Below are 12,365 nucleotides of genomic sequence, written 5' to 3'. Positions count from 1 at the left end.
GCAGGTATTTCCTGGCAGTGTGGGTGGTGTGAGGAGCCACAAGCCCTGTGCCCCCACCCTTCCTATGAGCCAGCTCTCTTAAGCCTTAAGAAAATAAACCAGGCAGGTGGGATCAGTGGGTTCATGACCTGGAGGCATAACTCCACAGGAGCAGAGATTGTCCTTATTCTCATCTTTGTCTTATTCAAGGCATCATGGGCAATGCACAAGCTGTGATGTGCAGCTCAAATGAGTGAAATCTTTGGCTAAAAAGGTAAAGGTATGAATATAAAGATCTTTATAAATATATGTAATATGCATAAAAGTGCATTTTATACAAAATCTACGTTGAAAATGTACTTGAGGTGAGATGAGAGGTGGGGATTGCCCCTGCCTGGCATTGCTCAATCAGGGTGTTTGAGGGGTGGGATTTGGGTGCTGGGGTGGCAGAGCCTGTGAAATCCAAGGGCAAAGGAAGCATGATGAGGGCACAGCCTCCTCCACCTGCTGTGAGCATCTTCAGAGCAGAGACTGAAATTTCTGGTGTGGGTTGCACAAAGCATTTGCTGCCCCAGCCCTGCCTGCTGGGGCTGGGATATAAGGTGTGAATATCACATTTACCCTTACAGTGACAAAGCCCTCCAGAGATGCCTCCAGCACAGCCTGGCATCCTCAGGATGGGCTGGCTCTGCTGATCAGGGCCTTTTAATTCCTCCAGTGCAAATGATCATTGGGTTGTATTTTTTCATTCTCCTTTCCTTTTTTTTTCCCCCCACGAATTGCAGGTGCTCTCTGCAGAAGAACAAGACATCTTGTGCACTTTGCTCCTACCTTTGCCAAATTGGAATTTATCCTAATGGGGAATTAATTGCAAGCTTCTGGGTGTGGCTGCTTACATCGCAGCTGGAAAAGCACCCCAGGGTGTGCTGGGAGGTTATCCACCCCTGTGGCTCCTTGTATTTCAGCCAGTTCTCTGTAGATTGCAGCAGTGTCTGTGTAGGAGGGATGGTTTGTGCAGCCTTTGTGTGAACAACTTGTGGGGAGATCAGAGATGCTGAGGATGTCCTGCGGGCTGAGTATGGGATGTGGGGGATGTCTGGGGGTCTGTGCCCATCACTGGGGCCACAGGGCTGAGCTGTGCATGTGTGGGAGGGACACAGGCAGGTACAGGCACAGCTCACCCCAAAATCCCCCCCTGGCATGGCTTGGCCACAAGCTGTACACCACGAAGGGTTTGCAGCTGTTTTATTCTCCTCTTGGACTTCGCTCCTTTGAATGCCTCGAGGGGGAAGTTTCCAGGGCAACTGTTAGGAAATGGGAAGATGGAGGAGAAATAAGAAGAGCTATCATTTGTGTACTCATTAAGTACCTGCCTGATGGCAACCCCTGAGGTGTTTATCACACTATTTAGCATGCTGCTGCTGCTTCTCTTTGTGAGCATCCATGAGCTTTATAGTTTCTTTTGGGATACTCTAATTTAATTTTCTTTACTTTCTGGGGTGGAGGGAGCTGGGTGGATAATGGAGGACCTGCCTGTTGTGGAATCCGTGGGTGTTTCTGGCAGCTCCCAGTTGTTGCACCATGCCCAACCCCTTGTAATCAGGGCTTGTGTCTCTGCTCCTGCTCCCCAATTTCTGCCCCAAACCCCTCAGGGGAAACCCTTGGCTGCTGCACCAGCTTCACCTGTCTGCTCTCTGCCCTCTGTGGATGAGATTAACTTCTCCTGGCTTTAATTTGATGGGAGTAATCTATAAGCATGGTCTCAAAATACATTTCTGGGCTCAGCAGCTTTTGCCAGGACCTGCCAGGCTCAGTAGGAAGCTGGGACTGTGGCAGGATGTTAATCTGCCTGATTTTGTTTCTGGCAGCTCTGATCTTTCCAGGCTAATATATGGCAATAATGATATTAACTAAACCATTGATCTTCCAGGGTCCTTCAGTAGCTGATGAATGCTTTTTGTGGCTTCTCTTACTGATAATTTATTTTTAGAATAACAAGCTGTCTTACCACTCTCCCTGGTGAGCAGAGTTCCAGGTGCCTTTGTACTGAGGCTGGCAGTGCTACTGTCATTTTGCAAGTGAGGAAACTTGACAGAGACCAAACTCCCCATTAGCAAATTGATCAGAAAAAAATTCTGGGTGAAATTCAGAGAAAAGTCATGCCCCAGCAGCTCCCATACCAGCCTGACTTGAGGAGTGTATGGGTGAGATTTGGGGTGTAATGAGCCCCAGCAAAAGGGGAAGGATAGAATGTTCCCAAGCCATGCTTTCCATTAATTTGTCCTTTAAATGAGTTTTTTGAGCTGGGAATAAATCTGTGGCCATGCTGGCTCCCAGGTTAGATCTTCTGCCTTCCTGTTTCCCATCTCAGCAAGTGCAGCTGGGAGGAAGGTCCAGCTCCAGAGCTGAGACAGCAGTGAACCTTCAGTTCCTGTCCCTCCCAGAGAAAACCATTCCTTGCCTTTTCCCCCAGCCTGTCCTGTCTCCCCAGAGCAGGGATGCTCCTGCTCTCTGCCCTGTGCAAGGGACATGGCATGATACCCATAACACTGAGGCAAGAAAGACACAAAATTGGGACATGGAGCAATTTGGCTTTGTAAAGCAAAACAGCTCCATGGATGGGGCCAGGGAACTCATACCTGAAAATCACAGCTGTCCACAAGTGGTGAAAACCCAATCTTTTCCTCCTTTTGTGTTTTTTTTTCTCCTTTTCTTCCTTTCCCAAGGGCCTTCCCTTGCACCTGGTCATCATTTGGGGCAGGAAGGTGGTGGAGCAGGGATTGGAACTGATGGGAAGAGGATGCCCTGATGCTCTGCCAACCTCCAGGACAGGTGGCACCTCCAAATTGCTCTATGGGCAGGGAGCACCCACCTGCCCTCTGCTCCCTGGATGGGCCCTGCAAGCATGCTGGCAGCCTGTGAGTTGTCCTGAGCTGAAATCAGGCTTGGGAAACACCCAAAAATTCAACAGTCTGGACAGTAAAGATGAATTGACCCACCCACAATAGTCACATCCCCTAAGGAGGTACAACAAAGGGACATCAGCCCTTTCCCCTACCCTTGCTGTTGCCATCTTATCAAATTTCCTTTTTCAAAATGCCATTTAAACTTGAAAACAGTTTTCCTTTTTTTTTTTTTTCTTTTTTTTCTCTCCCCTCTGCTTTCTTCTGCTTGATACATGGGAAATTTCTTTTAATTAAATGTATCTGTGGACAGATAATCCTGTTTTGCTCAAGTGTCAATATGGTCCTTTAGCTAAACTAAATATTTTCTCTGCCTGATATTTATCCTCCCCTGGCTGCCCCTTGGCTCCTTCCTGGAGGTATTTGAAGACTGTGATCCCATTCCCTAGCTTGTTTTTAATTTCTCTGGGCTCTTGTCAGGTTTTCTCAGGGTTTTGTGTCATGCCTAGGCATTTAAGAGGTTCCCATTTTGCTGCTGCTGCTGTGGACATCCGTTTTCCTTGGTACATCCAACACATGGAGGCAGCCACAAACTATCAGCACATGTCACTGATAAAAGCTGAAATAACATCCACCTCTGCACTAACCTTGGCTCTGGCAGAATCAGAAAAACACAGGATGGTTTGGGTTGGAAGGGACATTAAAGCTCATCTTCTCCCAACCCCCTGCCATGGCAGGAACATCTTCCACTATCCCAGGCTGCTCCAAGCCCCATCCAGCCTGGCCTTGGACACTTCCAGGGATGGGGCAGCCACAGCTTCTCTGGGCAACCTGTGCCAGGGCCCCACCACACTCACAGTGAAGAACTCCTTAATAACTGATCTCAATTTCTGCTCTTTTAGTTTAAAACTCCCCCTTTGTCCTATCAATTATCTGCCCCTGTAAAAAGTCAGTCTCTTTATTATAAACCCCTTTGAACACAAGAGGTTTCCCTGGAGCCTTCTGTTCTCCAGGCTGAGAAGGTCCTGATTGTTCTCACACTGGTGGCATTTGCAGCCAGGCCCTGGTGGTGCTGAGTTTGTGAGCTCTGCTCTTTTGAAATCAGGAGCCTTCCTTGCTGTGCTTTCACTGTGCCTCCATCAACCACCTTGTCTGGACTAATCCAGCCTTCCCCTCCTCGAACTTTCTCTGATTGTGATAAATAATTTATGTAACAGGCTGAATCAGGATTTGTTGCCTGGTATAAAGTGCACAGGCTTCTGCAAAATACCCCTTGGTCTTGCTGTTAGCCTAGAAATAGGGACATTAATACAATAAACACATAATAGCCCTGGCTCTTCTCCCTCCTGCAGTGACACAAATTGGGGGTGACACTTGCTCAGCAAATGCAGCTATTCCATCATGCCATGAACATGAGGGATGAAGAGTCAGAGTCCAATCAAGGAGATTTTCTGGATCTGGCAGGGAAATAAAAGCTGGTCTGGCAAGAACCAAATTCTGCAAGCCCCTGGCAGACACAACTTTTCAACTCATGAGCATGGGGATGTGCTGTGGAAGAAGTTACTGTGTCCCTAGGACACCTGAGCAGTTCCATGCTGGGGTTAAAAAAAGCTGTTTTGATGGCAAAATTCAAAGTAATCTGGATTTTGTGCACCTAATCCTGAAAGACTCTCAAGTCATTACTTTTATTTCCCACTCCCTTTGTCTTGCTCTGCTTTCTCTGCTCTGTGTCCTACGGCTGCATCCCTGAGGAGCTCAGGGTGGAAGGATGAGGGGTGGGAAGGGCTGGGGGGCTGTTTTCCTGCATCCACCCCCAAGGTGATGCACTCCTGTACACAACCCCCATGGGTGAAGGATGCCAGCAGTGCCTTGCTGCCATGGGTGGCCATGTGGGTCTTGGACTGAGCTTGACACCCTGACCCACAAGTGTTCTGTCCCATTCCAGACCCTTCTGAGGGAACCAAACTAGGATGGCATGCCAGATTTTAAATGAATAGATTTGTATGAGTGGAAGAGGCAGTGATACAGCACCTGGTGTGCATCCTAAAAGAGCTCTCCACTTATTTTGGCAACTTGCCCCAACATACAAAAACCACTGGTGACTCAACCCTCTAATTTGGGGTCTGGGTGTTTGAAGATGTAAGGACATCTTCCCTAAGGCAGTAAACCCTCCCTTTGTGGGTAGCACCTCCAACACTGCCCCAGAGCTGCCCAGGGAGGTCGTGGCACCTCCCTCTGGAGACATTCCAAACCCACCTGGATGCATTCCCGTGCCAGCTGCTCCAGGTGAGCCTGCCTTGGCAGGGGGTTGGACTGGGTGAGCCCCAAAGGTCCCTCCCAACCCTGACAGCTCTGTGATTCTGTACTCAGTGCTGCCCTGCTGTCCCCAGGCCAGGTCCCATCTCCCTTCTCAAGTGTCACCCCTGGGGTCTCCATACAAACCCCACAGGACCACGTTTCAAACTCCAGGGGTTTCCCAATCAGACTCGTTGGTTAGCTGCCATAAAAACCCCACCACTGCCATTGCATGGCAAACCTGCCCTGAGAGGGGATGGACAGACCCAGGGACACTCCATGACAGGCAAGTCACCTGAAATAACCCCTCATTTGCCTGGAGTGCCAGCAGCTCCTGGAAGATGAGCTGCACAATCATCACTGTGGCGTCAGCGCCGGCTGGTGCAGCCCTGTTAATTACAGAGCTGGGGCTCAAGCAAGCACAGCACAATTACCATCTCCAAGGTGAGGCATGAGGGCTGCTGGCTCTCCCAGCCCTCCTCCAGGCTGGAGGTGACAGCAGGATGCCATCAAGGGCTGCCCACCACGGTGGTGGTCCCATGGTCAGTGATGGATTTACACCCTGCTGCTCCTAGGGTGGTCTGGGCTCACAGTCCAGCCTGTAATGCTGCAGCAATACATTGCAGGTGGTTTTCAGAGGAAGGCCAGATGCTCTCCACTGGCAGCTCCAGCAGGAGGGAGGGAAGAGGTGACAGTGTGACATTGAGGTTTGCAGCACCCACCCTCTGTGTCATTAATTCACTTTTTTTCCTGAGGCCTGGATAAGCAGCAGAAGGTGCTATTTTCAGCACTGAAATGCTGGCATCTTACACCTCCCATCTCTGCATGTGCAGCCATTTCCTTCCAGGGGAGACTTTCTCTGAAAATAGAAAGAAATGCATATTTTGACCAGAGTAAGCAGTTATTTTCTTGCACTTCTTGGTTTTTGGAGCATCTGGCAAGCTGCTGTTACCACATTAAAGTTGCTCTATGGACTGCCCATCCTCAGGCTCTAGGAAACCTGCATGGCCAGGGACACTAAAGCACCTGAAATTCCTCATTCAATTCCTCATTCAGGGCCAGGGACAGTCCCTGTGTCCCAACACTGCCATGTGCCCAACACATTCCCAACATTACCAGCCTGGGCACCAGCTCCAAGCTGGAGTCTGAGAGGGTTAAATGGTCCTTTTTAGAAGATCCTATTGTCACAGAACAAAGGGTAATGTCTTAAAACTAAAAGAGGGTAGATTTAGACCATCCTCTTTTTAAATGCCCCAACCCTGGAAAATATTCAAGGCCATGTTGGGTGGGACTTTGAGCAACCTGGTGGTGTTGGAGATCCTGCTCAGGGGGTTGGAGTAGATGACCTTTAAAGTCCCCTCCAATCCAAACCATGATTCTGTGATCTCTGAAAGGGCTGAGTGGGGCTGGCAGGATCTCCCTGGGGGATGTAGGTGCTCAAGTTCCACAGCAAGGACCTGCACTTGCTCTCAGCTGGGGTGATGGTGCAGGGGTCCCATCAAGCCCCACGAGGCACACGAGGTGTTTGGGAGGAGATCCATCCCATTGCTGCAGTGCGTGGGGATCCAGCATCCTCCAGCCTGGGTCCCCATGGGGTTTTGCTGGGCATTTCAAAGGAGCTCAATGCCCTTCCCACTGCTTCCCTGGGCTCTTGGCAGTGCTGGAGCTGGTTAATGGGCTCTGCTGGACAGTTTGATATTTAACTCACTTACACAGTCAGCAGAGGCTGGAGAGGTGACTCAACAAGGTCTCCTGGTTCAGCCAGGAAAATCACATCCTGTTCTTTTAACTGGAAAACACTTGGCCACAAACACATCATGTTGTACATGGAGGCATCTGCTCCTCACCCAGGCTGGTGTCACCTCCCCTGACCCCCACAACGAAGGGACAAAACCTGTCAGCATCCCATGGGCTGGTTATTGATGCACACAACTGCCCAGGCTGCTGCAGTTTCAAAGGGTGGCCCTCAAGGTGCTCACAGCTTCCAAACAACTCACCCTGTGCCCTGGATTGGGCTCATCCATCTCACCCCAGTGGCAGGTTTGGGTTTGTGCCTGTCCATGTGTCCTGCACATCCCCACCACAGCTGGTTTAATGAATCTGAGGAAACCAGCACAAAACCATCGAGCCCTACTGATTTTATGTCACTGCCAGGTTTTGCACTCAGCTTGGGAGCCAGGGAGATAAAATACAGCTCATTTTGCTGATGCCAGTGAGGTTTAAAACTCAAGACAAATTAATTGCACTTGTATTTTTTGATCAATTTCGTGAAGCATTTGTTAAAGATGCCACTTAAGGAGGAATTTGCTAACTGCACAAGTTAATAACTTTAAAACTGCTACTCAAGCTCCCTGCAAATGGGGCTTTGTGCTGCAAATCTCTTTGAGGCTCATAATTCAATCCTATTTAAAAGCAAATTTTCTTAGCTTTGGAGCAATGAATATTTAAATACTACCAGTTGAACAATTTTCAATTTCGAGATCATTTCAAAGCCAGGAGAGTTTACAGCTACTCTGTGCCACTCTTCAGCATCTGAATTGATCTGAACCATTGCTGACTCTTAAGCAGCTTAAACAGCTATAAAGGGTTAGAGTAGTTTAAAGGGTTAGGGGAGTTTAAGCAGAATATCGTGTTTTCAGGGCATTTAAAGAAATGAGAGTTCACAGGCTGTCAAGCCCAGCAGCTCCAGAAGAAGGACAGGATAAGCTTTGCTAGAAAAGCTCTCTGAAGCACTCTGCATGTTCTCTCCCTTCAAACCTAGTCTGGTTTATTTTTTTTCCTGAGGAAAAAATAAAGAAGAAAAAAGGAAATGAAAGGAGCATGTTGAACATTGACACAAAATGCAGAACATTGGCAAAATGTTTGGGAAATGCTGTGAAGGTGGGTTTGCACTGACAACAGCCTTATTTTACTCCCTGTGTTTGACACTTCTTCAGTACAAGCCACTTCAAAACACAGTAATGCTCTGAAAAGTGGCAATGAAAAACCACATGAGCTTTGCTGTGCTAATATTTAACCCCTCTGATGTCTGATACATGCAAATTAAAAACTGAGAGATGGAGCTTTTAAAAACTCTGTTGTGAGCCCAAGCCAGATCTGCACAAGCTTTTGGCCAGGGTGATTATTTCAGATGGGAAAGCAGACAAGAGGAGAAGGAGGTTTTTTGGGGTTTCTTTTGGTTTTTGGGTTTTTTGTTTGGGTTTTTTTGTTTGGTTTTTTTGTTGTTTTTTTGTTGTTTTATTTTTTGGGGGGGGGGGGTTTGTTGCTTTTGGGTTGGTTTTTGGTTTTTTTTTTTGGTTTTTTTTTGTTTTGTTTTGTTTTGTTTTTTGTTTGTTTTGTTTTGTTTGTTTTTTGGGTTTGTTTTTTTTTTTTTTTTGTTTTTTTTTTTTTTTTTTTTTTGGTTTTTTTTTTTTTTGGTAAGAGATATTTATGCCACAATTCTGCCCCATAGAAATGGCCTCTGTGCACATTATAATTTATTCCTTTTGACTAAAAGCCATGCCAGTATAGTTTCTCCATCTGTGCTGTTAATGCTGGACTGTGCAGAAAACTGTTCAGTTTTGTTGGATATAAGGAATGGCTGAGGCAGAGGGAAGACCCCTTAGCTTGGCATGTCACAGATGGATGAAGGTGGGGAATCTGTTCCCAGGTGTTTCTCTAACTGCACTGGCATCAGGACAGCATCTGTGCTGGCACAAGCCTCCCACACCTGTGCCACAAAAGCAGTGCAGCTGAGGTGAGCTGCAAAGGCTCTGCCAGGGATTTCTCTGCTGCAGTTGTTTTACATCAGCCTGAGGGTTATGGGAATGGGACAGGGCTGATGTGCCAGGCTGCACCGTGTCCAGTCTCCCATGGTCCTGTCCCTGGCTCCAGGGGCAGATTTCTGGGAAATGCATAGCCACAGGTGAAGTGATTTCCTCTGCAAACCCTCCTGTCTCAGGCTGTTTGTGGCTTGGAGAGACCCTCTGTGGGTTTCTCTCCTGTGACACCCAGGGTTCTCTGGAGAAAACAGGACAAGCCTTTGCCATCCAAAGCTTCTGTGTCAGACCTTGTACCAAACACTGGCTGATTTGTCTGTTTTGAGCCTGGCAACCCCAGCTGATGCCCTTATCCATCTATTTATTTATTTTTATTTGTCACTGGCTGAAGCACTGAACAGCCTGTTCTCTCCCAGTTCCATATGCCTTACCATGTTTCCACCCACCTCTTTTTGAGGACAAGAAGCCCTGACCTTCTCATGTTTGATCTTCCCCACATCCTTTCTTTGAACTTTTCCCTTTCTGCCCATGGTGAGCTGTGATGATGGATGAGGCAGGGCCACTTTCACATCAGGATTATATCCTGACAGCATTATTGATGCAGAAGAAAGTGCCAGCCCTGACCAAATATCCCCTCTGAGGGTACTGCCAGGGTTTTCATCAGGGATGGGATATTTAGCATCACCACGGTAGGATCCAGGCAATCACTCAGCTGGAAAAATAACTCAGGTGCTGTGTAATGAGATCTGACAGAAATGTAGCAGTAAATGATTTAATTACTCAGCCTGTTTCAGTGATGGTGCCAGGATGGATGCAGTGGTGCTGTGCCACTGCTGCTGATAGCAGCATCCTCCCACAGCCAGCAGCATGCCTGGGGCAAGCCTGTGGCTTGTGACCTCCCATCTCACCACAAATACACTCCAGAAGTGAATTACATTATTTGAGCAGGTTTATTAGTGATATAGCTGATGTGTGTGTATGTATACATTGAATTATTCCTTGCACTGAGGGCCCCAGCAATCCCATTACTTCAGTCTTCTTCCTCCATTTCTCTTCTCCTCACTCCCAAACTGCTCCTGTCTCATTCCACCTTATCTCCATACTCTCTTAGAACACTTTTTTTTCAACAGTAGCATCATTATCCAAGGCTATGATATTCTCACCCATCAGTTCCCATTTTTTCCAGTTTCTCTGTAGACATACACAAAAGATCTGGGTTGGTTTTGTTTTTTTTTTCAGAGCAAGCACTCAGCACTTCCAGGAACTGGGTGTCTTCAACAAGCAGTGATGTGTGTGTTGTTTTAAAATCATCCCACCCTTGCTTTAACTAACTTTTAATATGTTCCAGAACTGGGTGTTCTGGGACATATTTCTTCATGGCTTTGAGCTCTGGGTTAGGATTAGAGCACCAGGATGTGCTGGTCTGGCAGGATTTTGTGCCCCCTCCGAAGCTGGTAAGTGTCAGATTCCCCTTTTTTCCCACAGCAGTTGGCAAGGATATTTTGAAGTAAATAACTTATGCATCACCAGAATTAGGAATTTTCCTGCATCACCAGGGTTTCTGGTTTGTGAAGCACCTTTTGGGACAAGCCACCAAAAACCTTCCCACATGATGAACACACCAGCCGGTGTCATCATCCCCAAATCTTTCCAGGAAAACCCGACTCACAAATTCATGTTCCCCTTCCTTCACCCCACCCTGGCCCAGCAGTGGTCAGGCTTGGGAATCAGAGACATCATCAGAGAAATGAGTCAGAAAATGCAGGATTTTGGGGAGGGGAATTCTTTATGATGGTTTTGCAAGCAGATCACCCCAGCTTGGCTGGAGCCATTCCCAGCGCGTCTCCGAAGGGTTTTCGCCCTCTGGAGGCTGACATTAGCAAATCGAATTTAGCAAAATTTAAAGAGAAAAAAGCGTTCAAACCTTACATTTGCAGAAGTGCAGCCCCCATCAGAATAAATTTGCAAAGAGCTGGTGAGCTCCAAAGTGCTTGTAGTGAATAGCTGGGCACAGACTCATGGCAATGACAGAATCACAAAATGGTTTGGCTGGAAGGGACCTTAAAAATCAGCTCATTCCAATCTCCCTGCCACTGTCCCAGGTTGCTCCAAGCCCTGTTCAACCTGGCCTTGAACTATTCCAGGAATTGGGAATCCACAGCTCCTCTGGCCAGCCTGTGCCACAGTCTCACCACCCTCACAGGGAAGAATTTCTTCCTAATAATCAATCTAAATTTCTCTTCTTTTATTTTAAAACCATCTCTCCTTGCCCTATCACTGTAAAAAGTCACTCTCTCTCTTTTTCATAAGCCCTCTTTAGGCACTGTAAGGGACAAAAAGGTGGCACTGAAAACACAAGCTCAGGCTTGTTTTGCACTAGGCTTGGTTTAGCCATGTTTACTTATCTGTGTTATTTCATTCCCCTGTGTATTTCTGCCATGACTTCCTCCCAGCTCCCTGAAGACTGTGATAGCTCCTGTGGAGTTTTCTTGTCAGTCTCTTTATATCCTGTGTGAAGCTCAGGGAACAGAGAGGCTGTGGGGGAGGCCAGTGCCAGGAACATGCCCTGTGGAGGCTGTCCAGCCACTGGTGATCTGATTCACTGAGCTGCAGGCAGAGGCACAGAACATTCCCTCCCAACCCTGCTCCCATGCAGGACACCCTGTGTTTTGTGTTTGCTCTCTTCTAGCCAGCCCAAAAAACAGCTGGAGACCAGATGTGTGAGCAGCAGCTGGCACCTAGCTCCCACCAGAGACAGGAACTCCCATGGGTGATGGCACATGTTTGGAGCCTATATAGGAATGATGCTGCTAAACATATTTTTGGACAGGATCTTTTTGTCTAGAGCATTATTGGAGGACAAATTTTTTAGCTGTGTGTGTTGGAATAGTACACAGGGTGATGGTTTGAAACTGTAGGAGAATTAATTTAAATTAGATAGAAGTGCTTTACAATGATTATGGTGGCACAGATTGCCCAAAGAAGTTGTGGATGGCCCATCCCTGGAAGTGTTCAATGCCACGTTGGACAGGGCTCTGAGAAAACTGATTTAGTTGAAGATATCCCTGCTCATTGCAGGGACCTTGGACAAAATGACCTTTAAATGTCTTTCCAACCTTCCAGCCTAAACCATGATATAATTCTATAACACAAAGCACCTAGCAGATGTGAGGGGTACCAAGGATTATCAGATTTCCACAGCTTTTGCCCTTTGCTCCTGACACCTTCTGTCCTTTCACCTGTAAGAAGGAAATGCCCACCCATGATCTGTACACCAAGAGCTCAGAAAGTTCCCATATCCCACCAACATGTCACAGCTGTACACAACCACCACCCATGGCTGAGGAGAAGGGGTGCAACACCACGAAGCAGCACCTTCTCACCCTGCTCATCTTCATTCCCAATCTTGAAAAGGTGCCCACCTCCATCT

The sequence above is a fragment of the Oenanthe melanoleuca genome, chromosome 3 (assembly GCF_029582105.1).
Source record: "Oenanthe melanoleuca isolate GR-GAL-2019-014 chromosome 3, OMel1.0, whole genome shotgun sequence".
In the NCBI taxonomy this organism is placed as follows: domain Eukaryota; kingdom Metazoa; phylum Chordata; class Aves; order Passeriformes; family Muscicapidae; genus Oenanthe; species Oenanthe melanoleuca.
Note: the sequence above shows the minus strand (reverse complement) of the source record.